At 36.0% G+C, this 26,631-nt stretch overlaps 1 protein-coding gene across 3 annotated transcripts in view; it reads left to right on the top strand.

Moving 5' to 3' along the window:
* The first annotated feature begins 1,997 nt into the window (after positions 1 to 1,997).
* The window catches only part of LOC144969002 (uncharacterized), a 107,482-nt gene continuing 82,848 nt past the window's right edge, over positions 1,998 to 26,631 (top strand). Inside the window, exons 1-2 of one of the 3 annotated variants that reach the window (XM_078907939.1) lie at positions 1,998 to 2,135; positions 14,722 to 15,314. The gene's annotated coding sequence lies outside the window, so the exon portion shown is untranslated. Of the gene's footprint in view, positions 2,136 to 14,721; positions 15,315 to 26,631 lie in introns of those variants that run through there. The other 2 variants (XM_078907937.1, XM_078907940.1) reach the window with 2 other exon arrangements.

The following is a 26,631-nucleotide window of genomic DNA, read 5'->3' as shown; positions in this document are numbered from 1 at the left end:
GATTTCAACACCACAAGGAAACATCCAACTGCCTCAGCACCTTAACACACATGATGACAATATAAAGCTGGAGAACACTAATTGCACCAGACAGAAATTTATGGACGCAGATTACTAACTGGATAATAGTAACAGACTGACAAACTCGAAGTGACGCACACATTCAGGGCAAGCGTCCATAGAGACTGTGCAACCATATTTATTTATTATAAATATGACGTAATGATGAAAATGTTGCTGCTTGAAGTTCATAGGAGAAAAAATACGATAAATCCACACATCTTCATTCGTCCTTACTGTTTTACTCATCGTGTTTTGTTGATAAAGGGGAAACACGAAACGTACACAGCATTTGTCTTCGTGTAATAAATTCAAGCTTACATTTCAATACTCTTAACCTGTATGATAAATATGACGTGATGATTTTTCTCTCAAATGAATAACAATAAATAGTCACATTAAATGTAAGCATCAATTTAATTAACGAGGACAGATAATGTGATCGTTTCGGGTTGCCCTTTTGTCGACAACACACGATGAATACAAAAAAAAAACACTTAAAGACGAAATGTTTCATTCATCGTGTCTTGTTGATAACGAGACATCCCGAAACGTTCACAATATATGTCTTGATACCATTGTTGTTCATTTCTTCGCGCTTCAAGCAGCAACATTTACATTAATTTTTTCCCCTTAACACCGCCTTACTCCGACAACCCCTACACACGCACACACACACACGCGCGCGCGCGCACACACACCGCCACCACCACCACCACCATCATCATCATCATCATCATCATCATCATCATCATCATCATCATCATCATCATCATTTTGGCCAATTGCCTCATATATTATTGATAAATTGGGATGGCCTCCAACTTGCCATACTAAAAGTTTCAATCTGTGTTTACTTGAAAAAGGCCAAAGGCCGAAACGTCGTTTGTTTTGTGTTGTTCCCTTATTCATGAGTCACATTTACTCCCTTTATCTTTATCTCCATTTTATTGACTCATTTTGGCACCTCTAGTTTTTGGTTCAATCTCGAGGCTTCTTCAATTCTGTAAGGCAGGCAAAGGCTGCAATAATCTAATTTTACAGAATGAGTGAATTAACTTATTAAGCAGAATGCCTCTGTAGTCTTGTGGTGAAAAGGCGTATTGTTCTCAGCTTTGTAATCTGACATCTATCTAGCATTCTTCTCAAACTCATGTATACTAACCCTAAGGACGGAAGGAAGAGAGGAGGAGGAGGAGGAGGAGGAGGAGGAGGAGGAAGAGGAGGAGGAGCAGGAGGAGGAGGAGGAAGAACAGGAGGAGAAGGAGGAGGATGAGGAGGAGGAGGAGGAGGAGAAGAAGGAGGAGGAGGAGGAGGCGGCGGAGGAGGAGGAGGAGGCGGAGGAGGAAGAGCAGGAGGAGAAGGAGGAGGAGGAGGAGGAGGAGGAGGAGGAGAAAATAAGAGCGGATTATCATAGAAAATTTCCCTTGAAAAGACAAATTTTAAATTGATTGATAAATAATGGATGAATGAATGAGTGAATGAATGAATTGTTGATAACAAAACATACACAATTAAATAGACTCTCACTCAAACCCCTCTAGCAAAATTTAGATCTCAATAAAACTCTGTATAAATAAGTCAATGAGTTTAGAATATAAAAATGTACTCATAGAAAAGAAAAAAAAAACAAAAAACAGTGAATGAGCACAAGGACTTTTAATCAAGCTAATAAATCATATTATTGTACGCGTCCGGCACAACCCATTTATTCAAGTAGCTCGGTGTTCTCCGAAGAAGAATCTCTAAAGTCTTTAATTTTAATCAATTTGTCCTCTGTTTTAGTTGCTTTGTTTCTTTACTGGTGAAATTCTTTTCATTAAGCTAGAAGTACACATTACCCCGTATTCGTGTTCAAAAACATTGTTTCGTATGAAATTACATAGAAATCTACTTTTGAATCCTAACAACAGCATAAACAAAGCGAAGGGGCAGCTACTCTCAGCTCCGGAACTTCGTCATGAAAGTAAATAATTTGGTAAATAGTTTCTGCACTCAATTCTCAGTGTTTGCAACGCCTGCATTGACAGGCAAGTCTTTTCCCTCCTCTCTCTTTACATCTACAAGCTCAAAAGGTAATTATGGTGAAATTCAAATTGAAGTTTGACTGCTTAGTTTGCATATTATCATTCTATTCAAAATGACATTTCTTTTTTTCTTTTTTTGCTTTGGCTTTGCTACCGGTGAATTTGAAAAAAAAGTTGTAACAGGAATCTGATAACCGCAGACAACACAGGCTACACCGATGGACACCTACAGCCTACGGTGTAAACCGGGTCTAACTGTTTTTGTTTCTGGGTTTGCTTCAAAAAGGTGTTCATTCAAAATTTTCAAAAGAACATACCGATTTTCTGCGCCCAGATCGCATCAGATTATTTTCACCGTGATATTTTGAAGTAAGAAAGAAGAGTAAGAGTCAAGAGAGGAATTCTTTTTCATATCTAGAAATTCATTCAGAATTGAAAGAAAGTCTTGATACGGGGTTATGTTTGAGTCAAATGAAAAGCCTCTCAACATATCAAAGCAATGTTATTATTATTATTATTATTATTATTATTATTATTATTATTATTATTATTATTATTATTATTATTATTATTATTATTATTATTATTAGTATTATTATTATTGCTATTTATTATTATTATTATTATTATTATTATTATTATTATTATTATTATTATTATTATTATTATTATTATTATTATTATTATTTGATATAGCGCCACTATCCACAAATAGTGCTCAGATGTGCTTTACAATAGTTTACAGGCTTGGGTAGGTGCATGAGGTGAGATAAGATATAGTAACTTCTGGATTAATTAATAATTTGGCGTGAAATGCAATGACCCCCCCCCTCTCTCTCTCTCTCTCTCTCTCTCTCTCTCTCTCTCTCTCTCTCTCTCTCTCTCTCTCTCTCTCTCTCTCTCTCTTTCTCACTCTATCACACACAAACACACTCGCAAACCCAAACATAATTGACTGACTTGGATCATCATGTTCATCAACATCATTGTCAGCAACAGCAAAAACAGCAGCAGTAGTCATCTTTCTTCTTCTTCTTCTTCTTCTTCTTCTTCTTCTTCTTCTTCTTCTTCTTCTTCTTCTTCTTCTTCTTCTTCTTCTTCTTCTTCTTCTTCTTCTTCTTCTTCTTTTTTTTTTTCTTCTTCTTCTTTCTCTTAGTCATAGTTATGTAGAAATCTCAAGTTATAGGACCTAACTCCATTTGATTTTATAAACCGGAGAGCTAGGTAACCAGTTTTATTGGACTGAATGTGCGTGGGAGCTGTGAAATGTGTTGTAATATTTCATTTGGGATTAATTGATTATTTGGGCATCATCCGGGCAGAGTGGCATGGTGATATGGTCTTAGCTTCATACCCAGAAGATTATGAGTTCGATTTCCCAGTCACGCTGTGTGGCATTGAGAGAGTTATCTTGTCATATAATCTCACTTTGTAACACTGTGCAGCAGGCTGTTACCTGCATTATACCAGTCTTCCCTTGCAATAGACCCTCTAACGGATAAATAAAGAGAACGAGAACGAAGACATTAGAGCAGATCCATTTTCACCTTGAATATATCAAAGTGACAATTTGGGAGCAGGCACTGGTGTAAGATTGAGGTCTCGCTTCGCTTTCCACATAAAGGGACCAAGGTTGATCCCAGATGTAGTCGAGATTATTTTCTGACCACCTTGTCCACCCACCAGTATTTGGGTAGCTGTTACCACTGTTGTAGACACAGGAACAGTTTGATACTCTAAATACTTCATCGGGACAGCGGTACATCGAGTATTGATTCGAACTGTTCGATTTGAAATATTTTCCCAATAAAAAATGACTAAACAAAGTTTAGAAACCTATAAACATATATAATGCTTTGCCTAAAATTTCAACACATTATTTGTTAGATCGTAATAATAATAATAATAAATAATACCTCTACTATTGCACTAAACAACCTAATAACGCATACGCTCAATGGAACATCAATTTACAACACTGTACCGGCCATTGTGCCACTTTGCATCACACACCTTCTTGTTGTTGTCTCGTTCATGACCCGTTTTGATTTAATGAATAGCACCTATGAATCGTTTTGCAGTAATCACCCGCACACTCACTTTTTGATGTATTTTGTTTATGACTTGGTTTGATTTAATGGCACACGTATTGTTTTGCATTTGACACCCACTACCCGATGTCTCGGTTTTAATTGAACGAGAGAAAAACAAATTTACAAACTGAGCAGGATGTCTCGGGATAGATAGGATAAGGGAAGAAGGAAGGAGCATGGGGAAAGATGAAAGAAATGATGGGTCGCCTGATGATGTAGTGCATAGGAGTTGTCACAGAGTTTGCTGGTGTTTTAACCCCTTAACAGCGACGTGGATTTTTTTTTTTTTTGCTTTCAGATAATAGTTTCCTTTTATCTATGTTATTTTTAATGGAGAATAAACCAGTTCCACCAAGAGAGCAGTAAGAGTATCGCAACTCGGACTTTAATTATCTATAATCGCATTCCTGTTACTTGTCTTTTGATGAAAATGGTAGGATCTGGTATTGGGTTAAAGTAAGATTGAATTTTGTCTTTAATAGATTACATTGTTTCTTGGTTTTTCTATTTTTTTAACTGTCTTTTTTTTTTCTTCTTTTTTCAACCCAGTATTGCTGAGTTCTGTTATTTTGATTGGCAAGTGATTCGCATAACCAACTCGCATACTCACATATAACGTATTTTATGTCGCAAATGGTTCGATACTCGAAAGACATTCAAAAAAAAAAAGAGCCACAGCTTGGAAGACCCTTATAAATAAATTCCCACCACAGTTCTAGTACCTAGCTCTGTTAGATCTGGCAGAAAGTACTTTGTGATAGACAATCATCCTATCCAATGGAAAGCAAGCAATTGCTATTGTCTGATTCATGCTATAAAACCGGGATAAACTCCGAATCCGACCAAAGTATTTCAACTTCCTGGTCTTTATTGATTTCCATAATTCCAGGCACAGTATAAGAATATTACAGACTGCCTCTTTTGTCTTTTTTTGTTTCAAGCTTATTCTACCCATAAGTCAAAAACTCCACATTTAATTGTGGTAAAGGCAAAAATACAACAGCTGACAATGAATGTAGTTCTTCAGAGCCTTGCGACCCATGCAGCCAGAGCATATCCCGGTTCATGTAACATTAAATGGGCTACAAGAATTTTTTGCTTCCCTTTGGATATGATGCTGGCCCTCACAAAATAATTTCTGCCAAATTTAACTAACCCGATTACCCAACTACTGTTGAGTGGACAGAGAAGTCAGGAAATATACCTTCAATGCACCCGGGGACGGATATCAGTCCCATTGCTTGTAAGGAGAGAACACTAGCAACTGACCTCTTCAATAGAAGTAGCTATTTATTTATTAGGAATATCTATGGAAGCTGGATCTGATCATGGGTGCCAGTTTTCTGGTTCATGCCGGAATTCCGGTTTCGCGATATCTCGAAGTCAAATACATCCGGTTTCATTGTTTTGAGTAAAATAACCTAATAGTGTCGGTAAAAATTCACTAAATTTTTCAAAAAAATGTTGAGGGAGTACCTCTGGTACTCTGTCTCTCTCTTTATTCTTTGGCTCCCCTAGAGAGAGACAACTGCACTGTGAGTATTTCACTATGTATTATAAGTTGGTTTTAAAATCAAATTAATTTCCTCATTGTGTCAAAATGTTTGCTGTGTAATCATTTAATAATGGTATAAAAACGGTGATGAAATAAGAGTAAAGTTTAGGCCTCATTTTCAGTAGGAACATTTTCAGGTTTGGCAAAGTGTCGAGATTTTAGTTTCAGGTTTCAGCACTTCTTCCTGCTGGCACCCATGGATCTGATGTTGAAGACTACATTATAATAATTCATTTGTTGTTTTTTTAGATCAGAATGCGTGAAGAGTAAGGATGGTGAAGACTGAAACATGATAGGGAGGAAGGGAGGCGGGAGCCGATCAAAATATGATATTTAAAAAATATTAAATGATTTTTATGGCCCATGGCCCAAAGCAATCAGAGAACAAATCAATGATTAGAAATGGAAAGAACAACTTGTATTTATCATCTTGAATAATTGCATCCTTCCACAAAGCATCATTAGATGCAGTCACCCAGGCATTCCTTGAAGAAATTAGAAAATTTCAGGTCCAAACTTATATATTGTTTAAAGGGTCGCTCATAGGCCTTAATTCGGTATATTTATTTACTGGTATGACAGTGAAAATTTTTTTTTTTAATTGAGCTCTTATATAGCGCAACATCCACTAAATGTGCTCAAAGCGCCTTACATGGGGTCCCTGGTCAACAGCAACATTTAACATTTAGGACGAGACTTACTTACTTATCCGAACCAGCGACCACCTGAGATCTAGCCCTTCGGTCTTGTGCCATGACGTAGAAGTTAGACGTCTTTTGTAGTTGTTCCAGGTGACTATAAAGTGTGTTACTGATGCTTGGATTTGGTGGGAGGAATGTGCATCTCAGGTCTTCAAGAGGTTGACATTCAAGCAAGTGGTGTGTTACTGTTTCATTGGGGTGTTGACATAGGGGGCAGGAAAGGGATGTGTCTTTTGTAATTTTGCTTAAATGGTTGTTGAGCGGTATGTGGTAGGACGAGACATGATGCCTGTTAGGCGATATTAAAAATTTTCGGACAAAGTCAACGCTTTTAATGGCCAGGTACTCATTTTACAACTGAGTGTGGCGAGAGAATGTGAGTAAAGAGCCTTTTCCAAGGACTCAACTATGCGCCGAGCGAGGCTCGAACCCAGGACCTTCCGATCCGAAAGCGAGTGTCATACCACTAGACCACATAGCCGCACAATTGGATGCCAATTATTTGCCACGGACTGTTTGCAGGGCACTTCGGTCATCTCTTGGATTCTATTTTGATTTTTATGATTTGATTTATTTTTTAAAAATTAGATTGTAGAATTTAAACTAGTCATCTCGTCATATCTTGATGAAGCGCTCTGATTATATTTTATGGATATTGTGCAATACAAAATCCCACATTTTGGAAAAGGGGGGGGGGGGGGGTTTGGGACTTTTTCGTTTTTTTGTTGAGTTGTTCTTGTTTCTTTTGTTTTTTTAATATTTTTTTTTTTGTTTTTTTTGTTTTTTTTTTTTTTTGGTTTGTTTCTTTTGTTTTGTTTTGTTTTGTTTTTTTGTTTGTTTTTTTTTTGGGGGGGGGGGTCTTCATCGGTCAATGGGAAATAATTTTTTCCCCGCCCACAAATTAGCTCTTATTCTATTACATACATGCAAGACACTCAGATGTCCTTATAGTTTAAAATTGGTAATCCCTTAGACTTGAAAAGCTTCGTGTTTCACTTTAAGAGTATGTTGAGCATGGATGGAAATAAATTGATATATAAACCATGGGTAAGAGTATAATAATAATATGTAAATGAAATGCAATTGGCTATAAATATACACACAGATCAGAGTATGCAGATAGCAATTGTTTTTATATATGATATATAAATTTGGGAGTTAGAATGGGGAAAAAATTATGTCTCTTCAAAGTTGACAAACGTGTATAAGGCATTGATCGGATCCTGCATTCAGCATCTCATAATTTTTTTTGTCTCCTTGAGCAAGAAAATAAAGCCCCAGCGCTCGTTTTGTAGTGTTGCACCTTGGCTAATTTTTTGGCCTTTTTCAACCTTAACCCTCTTCTTAACAACCATTGGAAATGGTTCATTACAATGCAACAAACAATTTTCTCATTCTCATTTCTTTTCTACATCACTAAATTTTTTAATACATATTTGTCATTGTCATAACTATAAATACTTGACATTTACTGTCTGATAAGCTCATTTCGGACCCTCTATTTGGAACGCCTTACCGCAGAGCATTCGTGAAAAAGAATCTTTGTCTATTTTTAAATGTTCGCTTAAAACATATTTGTTTCGATTTTAGTAGATGGTATGAGAAGCAAGATAGGTTTGGTTTGTGTTGTGTGTTGTGTTATGTGTGTGTGTGTGTGCTTATGTGTGTAAATGAGTATGTTTCAGCCAAAGTAATTTGTAATTTAAGCGCTTAGAGTCTGGTGTCTCAGAGGTATAGCCCTATATAAATTTTCAGCATTATTATTATTATTAATATGATGTGGGGTAAGGGGGGAATTCCACACTCGGGGTAATTCCACACCCACATTCATTATATCAAGCTCTTCGCAGAAAGAATGCAATAAGACGCATTGGATACTGTTCAAAGTTTTAACTGCCTTTGATTTCTATTTCCTGTTTGAACACAAGAAGCAGCCACTTTTACTACTGTTGAAATCTGACAATTTTTCAAGTTTTTATGAGCCCATTGAAGGTAAGTGCAACACTTATGGTTTTCAGATATAGCAAATTGTTGTTAAATTTTATTCAACTTTAATGCTCAAGCTAGAAATGCTTAATCATTCATCGGATATGTAAAATTTACCCCCAAACTTTTCTAGATGCCTTATGTAAGTTGCTGTGCCTATTTTTTTAGATTCATAAATGTCATGGAAATTCCCCACCCTACAGGTTTCGAATTCCTCGTGTCTTTTTTTTTTTTGTTGAAGATATTTGATCAAAATCCTATGTCTTATCTTATCTTATCTTACTAAAGGCTTAATATAGGAATTATCCTTTAAATGCCTTATACAATAGTTTATAATTACAGAATATCTTATAGCTTGCATTGCATCATTCACAGCCAGTTTACACAACTTTGAATGTCAGGAAAAATATATCAATGCGGAAATGTAGAATCGAAAAATACTCTCAGAGAAAACTTGTAATTGAAAATTGGTCGTGATCGAATGAATCCTAAATGTACAAAGTTCATAGTACAATGAAATATTAATGATAAAAATAATAATGAAAGCAATAACGGTAATAATCATACATAAGTCTCTGATAAATTATAATGATTTAACATTGTTCCAGATGTCATGCATTTTACTTGTCAACATTTACAAAATCATGAAATTAATGGACAATTTTATCCACATGACAAAATTAAAGTTTACTAGGTAAATAAATAAATGGATAAATAGCTAAATTAAACAAACAAATAGATGACTAGATAAATAAATAAAAATAATTAACAAAATCAAATTGAATTCAGAAATTAATCAATTATTAATTTTTAATTTCTTTTTTAGTAAAATAGAATGAAACATTTTAGTCATACTAAAATCTCAGAGACTTTAACTCCCTATCGACTGAGAGTTTAAATTGATTCAAAGGCCATTTTTGTGTTAAAACAGGGACTATTCCATGTTTTCACTGAGTTCTGTTTTATTTTGGTCTGAAATCTTGGAATAATATTATATATTTGTCGCCTCTGGTATGCGTAATCTTGGAAAATGTAAACAAAATTGATGGATTTATATCATTTATATTATGTATTATCGTGTAGAGCTGACTTAAGTCTCCCCTAATTCTTCTGTATTAGAGACTTAGGTGTCAAGCGGGAGTGGAATTGCCCCAACATAGTTTACTAATTGTTTTTCCTAGAGAAGCACATCATCCAAAATTCTTAGAAGTGTGCAGCCTATTAATCCTGTTTGAATAATAAGCCTTATTGTGGGCCTACATGATGTCACTTATGTCTGCCCATGCTTTAGAGCTGGATCTAGAAGGGATTTCTGTTCATGTTTTTCTCTTTTATCTATAGAGATCGGCTTATCATGTTGATGAATTACATGAAAAGACGGTGTCGTATGACCATGCAGATATTGTGAAAGCGGCCGATCTCGTTACATATAGAGGGATGTGCTGCCAAACTATACAACCTAAATTGGGGAACAGTCCGTGACCATGGCAAGATATTTGAAAAGCACATCATCCAAAATTCTTAGAAGTGTGCAGCCTATTAATCCTGTTTGAATAATAAGCCTTATTGTGGGCCTACATGATGTTACTTATGTCTGCCCATGCTTTAGAGCTGGATCTAGAAGGGATTTCTGTTCATGTTTTTCTCTTTTTTCTATAGAGATCGGCTTATCATGTTGATGAATTACATGAAATGACGGTGTCGTATGACCATGCATATAATATGGTGAAAGCGGTCAATCTCGTTACATCTGGAGGGATGGGCTGCAAATGTGCTGCCAAAGTATACAACCTAATCTGGGGAACAATCCGTGACCATGTCAAGAAAAGATACAGCAGAATGGGAGACGATACTTATTATTGCTTACTCAAATCGCTAGACTGCACTCGGGATCGATCTCCGTCCCTTTGATTTTGAATCGAATGCTCTACCAACTGAGCTATCGTGACCCCCGCCTAGGCCTATTGGTCTCATGTCATGGTGTACAATGATTGTTGTTGTGTTCATTTCAGACAGTAATTATTGTTCCTCATTTTTTTTCATTCTCGTTTTCGCGTGCTTTTGTCATGATAGATGTGGAATTACCCTAAAATGTTGAATATGCGAATAAAGAGAAAATTAGGAATTTATGAAATTTCGTTCCTTTTTTTTAAAAATGTTATTTGTACAGAATCCAAGTGTGAACGGCTGTGGGATATTTGTATTCTGTTTGTGTGATCACCTCATCAATAGAAACTTTATGACAATAAACTGAAAAAAGTGGGGTGTGGAATTCCCCCACCTTGCCCTATAGAATGTACTTGCTGCTTTTCTATTTGAGTAAGAAAAATATATTGTTGTGTTGGGTGGGTGTCACGTTTCAGACAAAATCCGAAAATGGCTGGTAAGGAGAGAATTAACTGAATAAAATCCTGACAAGTTCATAATTAATTATAAATGTTTTTGTTTTTTTGGTTTGTTTTATTTTTTGTTTTGTGTGTTTTTTTGTTTTTTTTTTTTTGTTTTTTAATGTTTTTTTTTCTATCGTGTTTGATAGGAATCGAGGTCGACGCGTTAGCCACAATACGCCCAAAAACTGAAGAAAGTTGGGTCAATAAATGTCATAATTTTAGGATTATCAATGTCCTTGTAGCAGGGAGAGAGCCTAGAATGGCCTGTCGTGCACTGTCAAAACACTTTTATTTTCATGTTGACCAAAAAAAAACCCTTTAATTCACATACTAATTGTCAAAAGTAAAAGAAAAAAAGTCTCATGTTTAATCGTTCTTGCCACAATGGGGGTCATCTCAGTGGATCGATATTTGAAGTAAAAATGTTTACTGTCCAAAACATCCAAAATATCTATTGTTTGTATACGGCATAGTTGGTGTGTATGTAATGCGATTGTCCTGTTGTTTTCTTCAACGGCTGATCCTCCGTAATAATCTATAATTAGGGACAACCAATCAGTGGAGCAAGGGGGGTGAGGTAGGGGACGTAGGCCTTCTTCTTCTTCTTCTTCTTCTTCTTCTTCTTCTTCTTCTTCTTCTTCTTCTTCTTCTTCTTCTTCTTCTTCTTCTTCTTCTTCTTCTTCTTCTTCTCTCTCCTCCTCCTCCTCCTCCTCCTCCTCCTCCTCCTCCTCCTCCTCCTCCTCCTCCTCCTCCTCCTTTTCTTCTTCTAGAAGAAGAAGACTTCTTATTATTATTATTATTATTATTATTATTATTATTATTATTATTATTATTATTATTATTATTATTATTATTATTATTATTATTATTCTCCTTCTTCTCCTTATCCTCCTCCTCCTCCTCCTTCTTCTTCTTCTTCTTCTTCTTCTTCTTCTTCTTCTTCTTCTTCTTCTTCTTCTTCTTCTTCTTCTTCTTCTTCTTCGTCTTCTTCTTCTTCTTACAAACAGACACTGAAAGGGACATAAACCCCCACACACGCACGCGCGCGGAGATAGAGAGGGCACACACAGAGAGAGAGAGAGAGAGAGAGAGAGAGAGAGAGAGAGAGAGAATGCACACTCAAACATCCTGTCACATACACACACACACACACACACACACACACCCGCTGGGAGAGAGAGGGTGTGTGTGTGTGTGTGTGTGTGTGTAAGAGAGAGAGAGAGACCTCTTTCCTCTCTCCAAATCCAAAGATCATCAATTCATTCGTCGTTCGTTCAACTTTCAACACTACCGAAAATGTTCAGTTTTTATTTATATTATTAATTTTTTTTTTAATCTTTACAAATATATAGGGTAAGATGGAGCTTAACTACGTACTTGCTGGCTCCGAAAAGTGGGTAAGAAGGTTCGAAACCGAAACGTTTTCTCCTGTTTTTTTTTTGTTTTTTTTTTTGTTTTGTTTTTTTCAAATTGAGTATTATGGCGTAGCCTTCGATTACAACCATGATTTGGTCCACAGATTATCGCGTGGCCTGGAATTCCATGGTTAAACCCCGATTCTACTGTCATTTCCCTGCACGCCGTATAATCAATACGTTATTATACGGGAGATTAGCAGTTTTAAATCCTTATCTGTCCACTCTTTGTGTGTGTGTGTGTGTGTGTGTATGTGTGTGTGTGTGTGTATGTGTGTATGTGTGTGTATATATAAATCATGCAATCAGTTCGTTGTTGTTACTTTTATCTTTATTTCCAAGCGGTGTACACTGTACTGTTGTTGTTGTTGGGTTTTTTACTGCATTATTCTGACATAACACTTCTTTTTTCATTTTGGCCATAGAAATTTTTCTCCAAATATCGATCGATTAAGATGACCCACAAGTTATCATGAGGTCCCAAAACTGGGACTAAAAGAACTCTTGAAAGCAGTCTTAGGTTTGAGACATTTTGACAAGAGTGGGGGGGGGGGGGGGTCACCTCACTCGATCGCTGTTTCAATAGATTTGGGAGTAACGTTTTCTGGCTAAAATATAACAAAGACGTGTAATGAAATGTTATGTCTGTGTACTGAAGTGATATAATGAAAACGGTATACCTATATTTATGATATTAAGTGCATGATAAGAATCTTCGATGGATCTCTGTCACAATATGCAAGCCCTTGTTGCTGAATTTTCAGATCAAGGATCCGCTTGATATCATTCTGAATATAAAACATAGATTTGTGTTGCAAGTAAACTTTATCTATTTTTGTATTGAACTATTATGGTTTTTTTAAATACGCGTTGTGATTCTTCTTCTTCTTCTTCTTCTTCTTCTTCTTCTTCTTCTTCTTCTTCTTCTTCTTCTTCTTCTTCTTCTTCTTCTTCTACTACTACTACTACTACTACTACTACTACTACTACTACTACTACTACTACTACTACTACTACTACTACTACTACTACTACTACTACTACTACTACTACTACTACTACTATTATTATTATTATTATTATTATTATTATTATTATTAATACCATCATCAGTGACTTTGGTGAGAATACACAGTTACCATTTCTACGGATTGTAATATTTGTGCAGTATTAATACCATTAATTTCTTGTGGATTGGTAATACAATACTGAAACGAGTGTATGTTTTTGAATAATAATATTATATCTAGATTATTAATATTACAAGTGTGTAACTGACATGTTATTGTTTATTATCCTTGTTATTCCGTTTAAAGTATGCAGTGATTGTGGGACGTGAGGAATCGTTGACATAATTAAATGTGACCTCTCGTCTCAAAACGGTATTAAGTCGGGATGATTAAGATGCTGAAAATGGAATTTGTAGCCAGAAATATCATGCTTAAGTTGAGTTTATATGCTTTACAGAGGAGAAGGTATATCATATTTTACTGTGGTTAATTCCAAGGTGTCATATTTTTGACCAGTTGAACTACAATTTGACTTTTTGGCACCTGGTCCATCCCGACATAATACCGTTTTGAGACGATGGGTCACAAATGTGGTCCACCAGTGTCAATCTTGTATTCCTATTAATAATGCTGAAAACTTATATAGCGCTATAACACCGAGACACCAGACTCTATGCGCTTAAATTACAAATTGTGGGCGTCTTAGGGACAATCAGTCGCCTGGTGAAAAGCTTTGAGCAGAGATATTGACAATAATTTTAGTCGAGAGGTCAATTTTTATGGAAAATGAGTTCTCATAAAAAAATAAAAAAAAACCATTAAATCAAACATTATTCTACATATTAATATACTATTTTAATTGAATTCTACTCCTAAATATTTTATTTTAATTTTTTTTTTTTATGAAGGTAATTTTTATACTCAATATCAGCTCTTGTCAACTTTGGAAGCGATAGTCCTGTTCTGTGGAAATGAGTTTTATGTGAAAATGACAGTTATTCTAGGAAATTCAGATTTTTGAAGTTTCAGCAACAAACACTCAAAAACTCAGTCGTTAATGAAGGCATTTGTTTTAACTTTAAATCAAAGTGACTGCTCGATAAATCCTCATACAAAATGGATGTAAAAACAGTATAGATGATTTGATCTGCATGAAATGGAAATGTAACTCCATAATATTATATAGCATTTATTGACAAGAGATGAAGTGAGTAGGAAAGTGCCAGAAGACAATAGAGAATAAACAATTTTCGCGGCGGTGATGGCGGGTTTGAACCCGCGACCTTACTGGTACGACAACTCCGCCTGGTCGGTGAGAGCGCGACTTTACCGTATAAGCTATCCACGATCCCATTTATTGCAGACATCAGATGACTGCTCTGTTTTACGGAATTAACATAATTTAAGCCGATGCAAATTTGTTTACAATCTACTCATTTTTTAATCATTACTAAAATAATTAAAAATTATGCTCTCATCCATAGACTGATGTCCTTGACCTCCACTGGATGCTGACTGTGACGTCACACCACCTCTGTCTAACACGAAGGACGTCGTACATTCACTCCAGTCTTTTGAGTTGGTTGTCTTTCTTGATTCTTCAACTATTTTCCGACCATTCATAACACCTCAATCAAGACTGTATAAAGATAACTATATTGTTATTTTCATTCATTTCAACTACTCCACCTCCTCTTCTTTTTTTTTAGTTCAACAAATACCTTATTCACTCGTCACTGTTTACTTCAACAATTCACATTCATTCATCTTTTGACTTCTTGTTAATAACACTTGCCAATTGACATTGAAATAATTGAATGCCATATTAAAAAAAAAAAACAACTCAATAAACAACAACAACAACAACAACAACAACAACCAGTTGTTCTTAAGCATACAGTACAAACATTAATCAATAAAGAATTGATGGACGCAAAAGAAACTGAGTACTGCTATTGACGCCATCTTGTCACCTTTGACTGTTCGTGACAAAATCTTTGCCTGGGGGGAAAAGGCATTCACTAGCCTTTCAAGAAAAGTTGTCAGTGATTGACGTGAATTGTCCCCGCCTTTGAAGGTAAGTAAATCGTTATTTTGCAAATAATGATCATGTGCGTGCGTGTGTGAGTGTGTGTGTGTGTGTGTGTGTTAGGTGTGTGTGTGTGTGTGTGTGTGTGTGTGTGTGATTTGGAATTTGAAATAGGAGAGGGGGAGAGATGAAAGAGGAAGGGGACGAAGGGGAAGTAATCCAATTAGATTTTCCCATGTTTAGCTGCATGAAAAAAATAGCACGCTTACCTTCCTTCCTTACATTACAAACGGCCCTCACGTCACCCACAGATACACACAGATATCGATCATATCGTGTGTGTGTGCGTGTGTGTGTGTGTGTGTGTGTGTGTGTGTGTGTGTTTAGAATGTGAAATAGGAGATGAAAGAAGAAAGGGACGAAGGGGAAGTAATCCAATTTCATTTTTTCATGTTCTGCTGAATGAAAAAAATAACATTGCTACCTCCCTTACATTACAAAAGGCATTCACGTCACCTTCGGGTATCGATCATATCAAGGGCGTCTGAATCCAACCGTGCAAGGTCTATGTGCGGTGACATTATTTTTTTAAGCTCATATTAAAGTCCAACTCCTCCCTCAGACTTGTAACTAACCGAGACTAACCACGATCTAGTTATTTAACGGGAATAGTTTTGTGATCTAAACACACATGACAAGTGTTATTGCAGAAGCCGCTCTGTTTTGTTTCGGATTTGCTCGTTGTTTTTTTTTCCCTTGAAATGACCTCTCTCGCACTAAATGCGGTTGGAGTCGGACGCCGTCGAAATGCAATTTTGATGAGGAAAAACAGCTCAATCAGATAACATTCTTATTTTTCTTAGCGTTAAAACTCCTTAGCACTCACCTCACCTGAGACTTGAGAAATAGATATGTGTGTCATGGACAAGAGCTGAAAATGAATATTCATTTCCTTATTACGAATGTATATATTTATTGCTCACTGTACACTGATTCGGTCTTTATTCACAAAGAGTAGAATTCGTTTTATTATTTAAAACTTATTTGGCTTAAGGATTTTATTTATTTATTTGTTTATTTATTTAATAAATTAATTATTTTTTTAATTGTGCTTTATATAGCGCAATATCCACTAAATGTGCTCAAAGCGCTTTACAAGGGGTCCCAAGTCAACAACAACATTCAACATGTAGGACGGGGCATTATTCATTTATTTGTGTTTACTTATTTTTGAATTTCATAATTATTTATTTATATGATTATTTGTTTATTATAAATACATTAATTAATTTATTTACCTATATATTTACTCACACATCCGATCATGCACTGATTGATTGATTCATTCATTCATTTATTTATGTTATTGTTGTCATGGTATAGCCAGTATTGAAAATCGAAATCTCTCCTCAATTAATTTTCCCAACAACTCCAAATCAATAATTCTCTGTCACACCAAGTGCAAATAAAACACGGCGACTCATCGGGCCCAACTGACTGGCAATGACAGAACAAAAGATTTATATCAATGAACCTAGTCCAGATCTACTCCGGTTTTTTTTTTTTTTAAAAAAAGGTAATTTTAAAAAAGCTCGCAAAAGCTCGCACGTAAATTGCCTTGTACTAAGGATCAAAAACAGAGATCAACCTATTAAAAATGTTGCCATAACACTACATACTAGAACAAAATTTTTAAAAATAAATAAAGTTGAGAACATTTTCAAGTGAAACGAGGTTTTTTGTCGAACGACCTCCCAAACTAAAGCAAAATAAAAATAAATAAATTTGAGAAAATTTTCAAGTGAAATAGGGTATGTTTGTCGAATGATTTTACATACTAGAGCAAAATTTGAAAAAATAAAGTTTAGAATGTTTTCAAGTGAAATGAGTCGATGTATTTTTGTCGACCGACTTTACATAATAGAGCAAAAATAAAATAAAGTCGAGAAAATTTCAAGTGAAATGAGTCGAGATATTTTTGTCGGACAACTTTCATCAATGCGAAATGCTGGTTTAAATGTTTCATTCCTTCAGCTCTTCACTGTTATTGAGAGTAATGTAAATGTTGCTGCTCGAAGCTCGAAGAAATAAATAATAATGTGAAATTGAATGTAAGCTTCAATTTAATTACAAAAAACAGATCAAATGAACGTTTCAGGTTTCCCCTCTATCAACACAACAGGATGAATGAAACACCACAGATGAATAGATGAATGAGACAATGTGGTAGTGGCGTTGTTTAACTACGCCACTACCACATTATCTCATACATCTGTGGTGTTTCATTCATCCTGTTTTGTTGATAAAGGGGAAACCCGAAACGTTCAATTGATCTGCTTTTGTAATTAAATTGAAGCTTACATTCAATTTCACATTATTATTTATTACTATTGAGAGTGGAAAATGAACTCGTCATTGATATACTGCCGTACTCTGGAAAAAACACACGTTTAGAAATTTGGCCAGAAAACCCGTCCTTCAAATATTATTGATCGATTGAAATGACCCCGCGTCTTAGCAAAAACTTTCAAACCTGGGATTATCGCAACGTCCTAGGTTTGAAAGTTTTTGCTAAGACGAGGGTCATTTCAATCGATCGATATTTGAAGGACAAGTTTTCTGGCCAAATTTCTAAATATGTGTTTTTTTTTCCAGAGCACGACAATATGGGTAACCAATCCTCTTCAATTACTAGTCTTGCGTTTAGAAAGTTTAATAATGTATGTAGCTTTTAGGTCAATTGAACACTTATAGTCAACCCCCCCCCCCCGGTCCCTTCAATACGGTACTACTACATTGCCGTAATCTGATAAAACACATGTTGAATTTTTTATATCGACCGATTAAAATGATCCTCAATTTGTCCCCCCCCCCCCCCCCCCCCCCACACACACACACAAAAGAAAAAATCACACACAAAAACAATCTAGCTGCAAACAAAACTCTCACTTTATCTTTTCTTGTCCAGCCAAGTGGCCATCTCAACATCCTCATTTCTGCCACCTCAACTTCTTTATCTTGTTTCTTTGTTGTAGCTGCTGTCTCTAGTCCATATTATAACATTGCTGGTCTTACAACTGTTTACCTATATATTTTACCCTTCAGCTTTGCGGAAATTCGTTTGTCACACTTAACTCCAGTTTGAGTTACGTTCCTCCAATTATTCCAGCCTGCCTGTATCCTCTCCAATTAACCTCCATTCCATTGCCCCCATCTCCTTGTACAGTTGTTCCTAAGTATTTGAATTGGTTTGTCTCTGGCACATCCTCTTCTCCTATCTTTATTGGTGGTTCTGCTCTCTGGTGTCCAATGCACAAATGCTCTGTTCTGCTCCTTTTAACACCCCAAAACTATCTCTAGTTGAGGCTGACTAGTAGTAGTAGTAGTAGTAGTAGTAGTAGTAGTAGTAGTAGTAGTAGTAGTAGTAGTAGTAGTAGTAGTAGTAGTAGTAGTAGTAGTAGTAGTAGTAGTAGTAGTAGTAGTAGTAGTAGTAGTAGTAGTAGTAGTAGTAGTAGTAGTAGTAGTAGTAGTAGTAGTAGTAAGTAGTAGTAGTAGTTGTAGTAGTAGCAGTAACAGCAGCAGCAGCAGCAGCAGCAGTAGTAGTAGTAGTAGTAGTAGTACACCTCCAAATGTGTTTCGTCAACCCAGCTTCTAAAAAGTCTTCCCCCGCCCTAAGGATGGTTTCGTAGCCACCTTCAAGTTTAGTGACTGGACAGTGGAGGACGATGTTGACGCTGACTGATTGTGTGTGTGTGTGTGTGTGTGTGTGGGCGGGGGGGGGGGTATTTTCTTGTATTATTTTTCCCGCATTGACACTGGTTCATGCATTTTATCATTTTATCATATATCAGTTGTCCTATAATATCACTCCGTGCAAATAAAACCGTTCAACTCATTGGAAATAGTTTTAGATATTTAGATATTTATGTTGGTTTGTTTTTTAATACCAGATTGATACGAAGAATCGAATAAAGTCGTTTTCATCGATAGCGCAGTAACACGATTTAAAAAATGAAAAGAAATATAATATTAATTTCCTGTTACTCATTCCGAATTAAACATCTGTCTATAGCATCCGTCTCGAAAAAGTAAAAAAAAAAAAAAAAATGGGGGGGGGGGGGGTAATTCAGGGTCAGCGGCAGTTCAGCGCCGCAAATTGAGCAATAAAGATTAGATTGGCTTTCTTGCTCAAGGAAAAAAAAAACCAATGAGATCTCCAGGTTCAAGTCCAATGCCTTGTCCGCTGGGCCGTCTCGCCCATTTATTTTATGTAGACCTGCCTACTTGTCAAATAAAGATTCGTAATTTTTCGGAGATGAAGATTGTAGTCGCTATAGTAAACTTTTAAAATCAACAAGTTATCCTCACAACACTTTAAAATCCTTAACTCACTCCTAGATATTTTTTCTACTTTTCAATATTGGAAAAATATGTATTAAAAATGAGCATTTACATAAATAGTTTTATTCAACTATCTACCATTAACATGTAAAAATTAAGAACATTAGCTTTGATACTACGCCTATGATTTGTCTCAGAAGAATGTAATAAATAGGCACGGGGTAAAAGTAACCCCGGGTATACTACGGATATATTCGTTGTTAGGGTTGAGTGAGTTAAACTTATGTAGTCTAGTATCAATATTCACTTTCAATAAGTTTTAATGATTTAGAGATGCTCATAAAGTTCTGACATTGGAGCCAAAATTCCGTAATTCTTCGGATTTGTTGTAACAGTAGGCAGGTCTGTAAATGAATCAAGTGGTCTTGCAATGGTTATGGCTTGAAATCCTAGAATAGATGAAAGGAATCTAATCTTTTTGTACGTCAGACATTTTAATGTCACGGCCATCGTAGGATGTCAAGTGTATTTATGGTAAACAGTAAACACCATTACGGGAATGGGGATGTTAACATGTATTGATGGTAAACACCATTACGGGAATGGGATGATGGTAAACATAATATTATTATTATCTCCTCTTGAAATGATGTCACGTGGAACAAATGCTGCTTTTTTATTGGTGGGATTATTTTTTAAAATTTTTAAGTGGATCCGGTATAGGGAATGAGATTAGCGGAAGAGTAGCGTCCCTTGATTGGACTTCACCGGCGGAAAAGTTATTAGAGAGAGAACGTCATGTTGGTTGTGCGCATGCGTCTCTAGTCCTCGCTTCCGGAGACACTTCACCGAAAGCGAGGACGAGAGAGACGCATGCGCAAAACCATGTTGACGTTCTCTCTGTAAGGTGATGTCCAATCAAGGGACGCTACTCTTCCGCTAATCTCATACCCTATTTGGATTGCTTCAGATTTTATTTCACTATTATAATAATATATGTGCATAAATATACTCGTTTTACACCATTGCTTTCGGACTTCATTCGATCTGTGCTGCATTATTTATTTATGTATTTATTTATTTATTTATTTATTTATTTATTTATTTATTGTAGCAATCCATAATTTCATTTTGCCCATCCGTAAATCTAACGACTGTAACTAATGGATTTAGATGGATTTAATAATAATATTATTATTATTAAAGCGACTACTTAATTAAAGAGATAATCCCGGAAACAAAGGGGGGGGGGGTGCCTGTAAAGCTCCACATGTCTGTAAACGTGCTGAAGTTTATGTTAACGTCAATTAATTAGTTAACAAAAGTGGCCATTGTTTTTGATGGAGAGGTTGGAGAGGAAGGTTCTTTCTAATCGATCGAACTAGGTGGCGGATGAGGGTAGAGGGAAGACTCGATAAAGGGCGGGGGGTTGGGGGGGTGTAATTGTAACCGAATAATTAATGCGTGTTTGTTTCGTCAATGAATGATTTAATTAATATTGCCGTACACACAATTATATCGACTTTTGCTTGATTTTTGGGTTTTGTATTTTTGGGTTTGTTTATTTTTTTGTTTTGTTTTGTTTTTTTTATTGTTTTTTTTTTTTGTTTTTTGTTTTTTGTTTGTTTTTTTTTTTGTTTTTTTTTGTTTTTTTTTTTTTGTTTGTTTCGACTGCAGCCGGGAGCTGTAACTTCTTTTTTACTTACAAAGCGATCCATTGATACCTCGGTCCAAGAAAGACCATCACCTTTTCAAAAATTCTTAAAATCTCTTTGAAGTCTTAGGATGTAGAATGTTTTGATCTATTCGGGTCGTAGTAATTCAATAATGTATTTCACGTGAATTTGTCTGACAAGTATTTTGTCATTTGATGGAACAACAGCATTTTATTGCGACTAGAAATAGTTGGGAAATTTCTTTTTGTCTTCTAATGTTTGCTTTCCATCGATTTTAGAGCCGGGACGGGACCTTTTTTGATGCTGATGGAGAAAGGGTCATTGATTTTATTGATTCCGGTGTTTTTCTCGTTCTGTGATAAAGTGTGATTTGTTTATATTGTTGCTTGGTTGGTTTTTAGATGATAAATTGGTGAGACGGTGTCATGTGATTTAATATTATGACAATGGCAATGGTATAGTCATAATGATTTGATGTTGATGTTGATAGAAGTGATGATGATGATGATGATGGTGATGGTGATGATGATGTTTTATGGTCGTGGAGGCTGTTGTGTGTTGCTTCGCTGATGGTGTTGGTTTTTGATGATTTAGATTAATTAATCTAAATCTTTGGCTATTCTATCATTTTCCCCTTTTCCTGAATGGCGCTGAAATGACTGAAAGTGCCGGAAGAGCCCTAAAACACATTTTTTTTAAAAACTACAACGATTGTTGCTACCCTGATAGTTTTTTACCTACGTGCACATAATTTCAGGTCTGATAATCGAACGCAATTATGGGCTTGATTTGACGTCGGACAATAGTTTGCGTTGGTTTGAGAGTATTTCCATTACAACCACGAGCCCATAACAATTTAGGTTATCAGACCTGCAAATAGGTAAACGTTGGTTTGTACCGATACTAGTGGTATTAATGATTGTACTGGTCAGGATCAAACAGGGCAAACATATTGTATGGAGATGAACCGATCTGATTCCAAAAAGGAATTTCAAAGTCAAATTGACAGAAATGTGACATTTATAGTTATTTGGCACATGAAGTAATTTATGTTCTCCTCAATAAAACATAATAAACTTTACTCCTTTACGTGGGTTCGAACCTCGCTCGGCGCATAGTTGAGTCCTTGGAGAAGGCTCTTTACTCACATTCTCTCACCGTACTCAGGTGTAAAATGATTACCTGGCCGTTAACAGCGTTGTTTCTGTCCGAAATAATTGTAATATCGCCTAACAGACGTCATGTTAAATGTTGCTGTTGGCCAGGGACTCCTTGTAAAGCGCTTTGAGCACGTTTAGTGGATATCGCTCTATATAAAAGCTAATTTAAAAACTCATGGGACTCCTTGGCCTGTGTCACGTGGCAATTCTATCTGGCTACCATTTTTGCTACGATTAATAAGACTCAATCGGAGATACCAATTCCAATTAAAAACGTTTTGTTTTGTTTGTTTTGTTTTGTTTTTTGTTTTGTTTTGTTTTTGTTTGTTTTTTTGGGGGGGTTGTTTTTTTTTGTTTTTGTTTATTTGTTGTTGTTTTTTCTCGTTTGTTTATTTTGGGGGTAGGAGCTTTGTTTTGTTGTTTTTTTTTGTTGTATGTATTTGTTGTGTTTTGTGTGGGTGTGGGTGTGTTGTTGTTTTTTGGGGCTTTTTTTGTTTTTGTTTTTTTGTTGTATGTATTTTTTGTGTTTTGTGTGGGTGTGGGTGTGTTGTTGTTTTTTGGGTTTTTTTTTTTTTTGTTTTTGTTTTTTTGTTGTATGTATTTTTTGTGTTTTGTGTGGGTGTGGGTGTGTTGTTGTTTTTTGGGGGTTTTTTTTTTTGTTTTTGTTTTTTTGTTGTATGTATTTTTTGTGTTTTGTGTGGGTGTGGGTGTGTTGTTGTTTTTTGGGGGTTTTTTTGTTGTTTTTTTTTTTGGGGGGGGGGAGGGTTTGTTCGTTTGTTTTTATTTGTTTTTGTTTGTTTGTTTGTTTGTTTTTTTGTTTTTTTTTTTTTTGTTTTTGTTGCATATAAGGACTCATTCAATTTTACGACAATCAGCACACAAACTGATGGGCACGAGAGGTGTGTGGGTCATTCTAGAATTTTTTTACTATCCCATTTTTTTTTTCTTTTTATGGTGCTGATTTGACGTAACTGTGTCGCAAACGTTACTGCTACCAAAGTGTGCCTGTTATAATTATATCATGTCTCCGTGCTTCGATTCTGTCCGGTCCAATAATTATAATAATATTATTATCTAAAACTATTATTCCAATGTTCCCGGTCACTTTCCTCTATATCAATAGAATCGTGACGTACATTGACAAAGCCCTTCTATTCGTTTTAACCAGCGTTTTTCATTTACTTCACGGTAACCCGTAACCCAAAAACCAGAAATTCTCAATTAAACCCGAGGCTTCTGTGAAGTGTGGGTGACTTTAAAGAAGTCTCAGGTTTGAAACTCATCAGAAGATGATGATATTAATTTATCGATAATACTGAAATTGAAATGAAATTTTAGAAATCTGATCGAAATGAAACAAAGGCGTTTTGTCAATTTAGGACATTTATTGTCACGTAGGATTCGGGAATATTAAGTGGACTGTTCGTATTATGACACCTTTTTAGGGCTAACCCACACCGGAGAACTGATCACGATGACCCGGCACTGCCGTCTTCCGGACAAAGACGTCCGGCACGGACAATATACTAAGAATAAAGAGAAGATCCGCTAGACCTACCTATGCCAAGCACCCGATGTCCTCTGCCGTTTGTTTTTTGTTTTTGTTTTTTTCGAGCTTGGTATGGGTAGGTTTAGCGGCTCTTCTCTTTATTCTTAGTATTTTGTCCCTTCATCCGGAAGACGGCAGAGGACTGTAGTGCCGGGTCGTCGGAGTCAGTTCCGGTGTGGGTAAGCCCTGTATGAGCCCTATCTCGAAGAGTTCCAGTTCCAGACTTTTCAACTGCCACCTACTCTACTTGCTCCTCCCACCCCTACCCCTTTTTTTTTACTACTCCTCCCACCGTTTCCCACCTATTTATCACGACTACACTTGTTAATGGTATGGTGGTTGATAGAATGGCGTGTGTTGTCTTAATTCATTTCATCTGTCAAGACGTTCCCGTGTGGTGTATTTTTGTTGTTTTTGTTGTTTTGTTTTGTTTGTTTTTTTTTTGTTTGTTTGGTTTTTTTTTGTTTTTGTTTTTTTCCAATAAGTCGGATTGTGTTTATTATAATATTTATCAGCCATTTAAGCCAATGATGAGATAGATGCCTTCGAGCGATGAGATTCGTATGATGATTTTTTAAATTACATGCCGTGGTAGCAGACAGACGTACACTTGAATTAACAACGTCAGCATAAACGTTGATGATTATAATCAACATCATTAGCGTGATTGTCATCATCATCATCATCATCATCATCATCATCATCATCATCATCATCATCATCATCTCTATCAAGATCATCCTCCTTGTCGTCGTCGTCGTCATCATCATCATCATCATCATCATCATCAGCAGCAGCAGCAGCAGCATCATCGTCATCATCATTTCATCATCATGGTATATTTGTAATTTCATTTATTACTTATTGATTGAATCTATTTATATTTTGTTGTTGTGAGCCGTTTGCGTACCTGTCTAATGGTTTGGAATCCTCAAACTGCTACCACACGTTTATGCTTGAGATTCTTCCAGTTTTGTTTTGTTTTTGTTTTTCAGACTGCCGAGAGTTTAGCTCTTTGATCTTGTGGTTATGCCATTCGACTTTCGAATTGCAGGTCCCGCGTTCGTTTTCCGTTTTGAACGGCGGAAAATTGATTCTCTGGTTGGTATGATCTCGTGATAAAATAGATACATACTTGAATTTACACGAAGAATTAATTGTTACGAACTGCTAAAGTTTTAAATGCTGTGATTCTAACCGTTTTCACTATAAATTTTTTTTTTTTTTTTTGTGAAATCTGGCCAACCCCAACACAATGCGAAATTGAGACCAGGGGGGGGGGGTCACATATTATCACCAACGTGTGACCATGGATCACATTTTTAAAAAGAAAATCGATAGTATGCGATAAAACTAGAATGAATCCAAAAGGTTAAAAAGAATAGTTAAGAATAAAGAGTCGTATGAGTCCAGAAAGGTCACATACGTATTCCATATTCTGGAGAGAAAAAAAAACCCAAGAAAAACCCAATAAAACGAAGGAGGCGTATTTCAAATTCTGGACCTGAAAACTCGTCTGTCAAATATTAATTTGAATCGATTACGATGATCCTCATCTCTGGGACTTCATTGAAGTCCTAGGTTCGAGAATTTTTAACAAAAGTCCTAGGGTTTTGAGAACGTTTGAAAACATGATGGTCATTTTTTAATCGATTGATATTTGAAATGATGAATTTTTCGGCCAATTTTTAAAAGAAAATGTGTTTTATCAGTCAGAACACGACGGCATATTATTATTATTATTATAACCACCGCTCCGATTCTTGTGGTTTTATCTTATCTCTTTATGCTTCGGTCATCAAGGTCAAGGACGCAGCAAGCTGATCGAGAACAATGGACCTTGAGGTCTTTAGTTTGAATAGCGGATCTTTCTAGTTGATCTAACTTGTGGAATTTGGTGTTTCTCCGTGGAATTTGGTGTTTCTCCGTGGAATTTGGTGTTTCTCCGTGGAATTTGGTGTCTCTCAGCTCTTTGAGACTTTTTTCTAGTGAGCCGACGGTCAGAAGAGAATTGATTCCGAAAAAATGTAAATCCACTTTGTACTGGAAATTTTATATGCTTATATTTTATATATATTTATATACTTATATACTTTTATATATATTTATATTTGTCGCTTATGACATCAGCTGACGTTGCAGTTCAGGTAAATTATCTGAATTCCTCGCCCATTTTCCACGAAACTGCCTCTTATCAACGTCGATAACAACTACTTATTTGAAAGTTAGGAGATAAAGTTACTCCTTTCTTGGACAGACTCCAATAACACAAGATCAAGCCCGAATTTCGTCTAAACTTTTTTTCAACCCTCGCCCCTTCCTTCCTGTATTGTTGCTCTTGAGTGATTGGGTAGCTAGGTCTTATTTAAATTTGGCGAAACGTCTTTTAAGATTGATTCGCGTATTATTCAGGGACAGCGTGGCTCAGCGGTACGTCTTTGCTTCGTACCCTGAAGCTACCGAGTTCGATCATCCGCTGCTGCGTTGTGTGGCCTTGAGCAAGTCACTTCACAATGGCTCAATTTGCGGCTCTGTACTGCAGCTGACGCCTGGGTTATTCCAGTCTTCCCTTGAAATAGACCCTAAAGACCAATTTTACCTTATGGGATAAATAAAGGAAATTTTATTTTATTATATAT

Source organism: Berghia stephanieae, chromosome 3 (assembly GCF_034508935.2).
Source record: "Berghia stephanieae isolate SIO BIC M18660-M18661 chromosome 3, UCSD_Bste_1.3, whole genome shotgun sequence".
NCBI lineage: Eukaryota > Metazoa > Mollusca > Gastropoda > Nudibranchia > Aeolidiidae > Berghia > Berghia stephanieae.
This window is presented reverse-complemented; position numbering and strand designations above follow the sequence as displayed.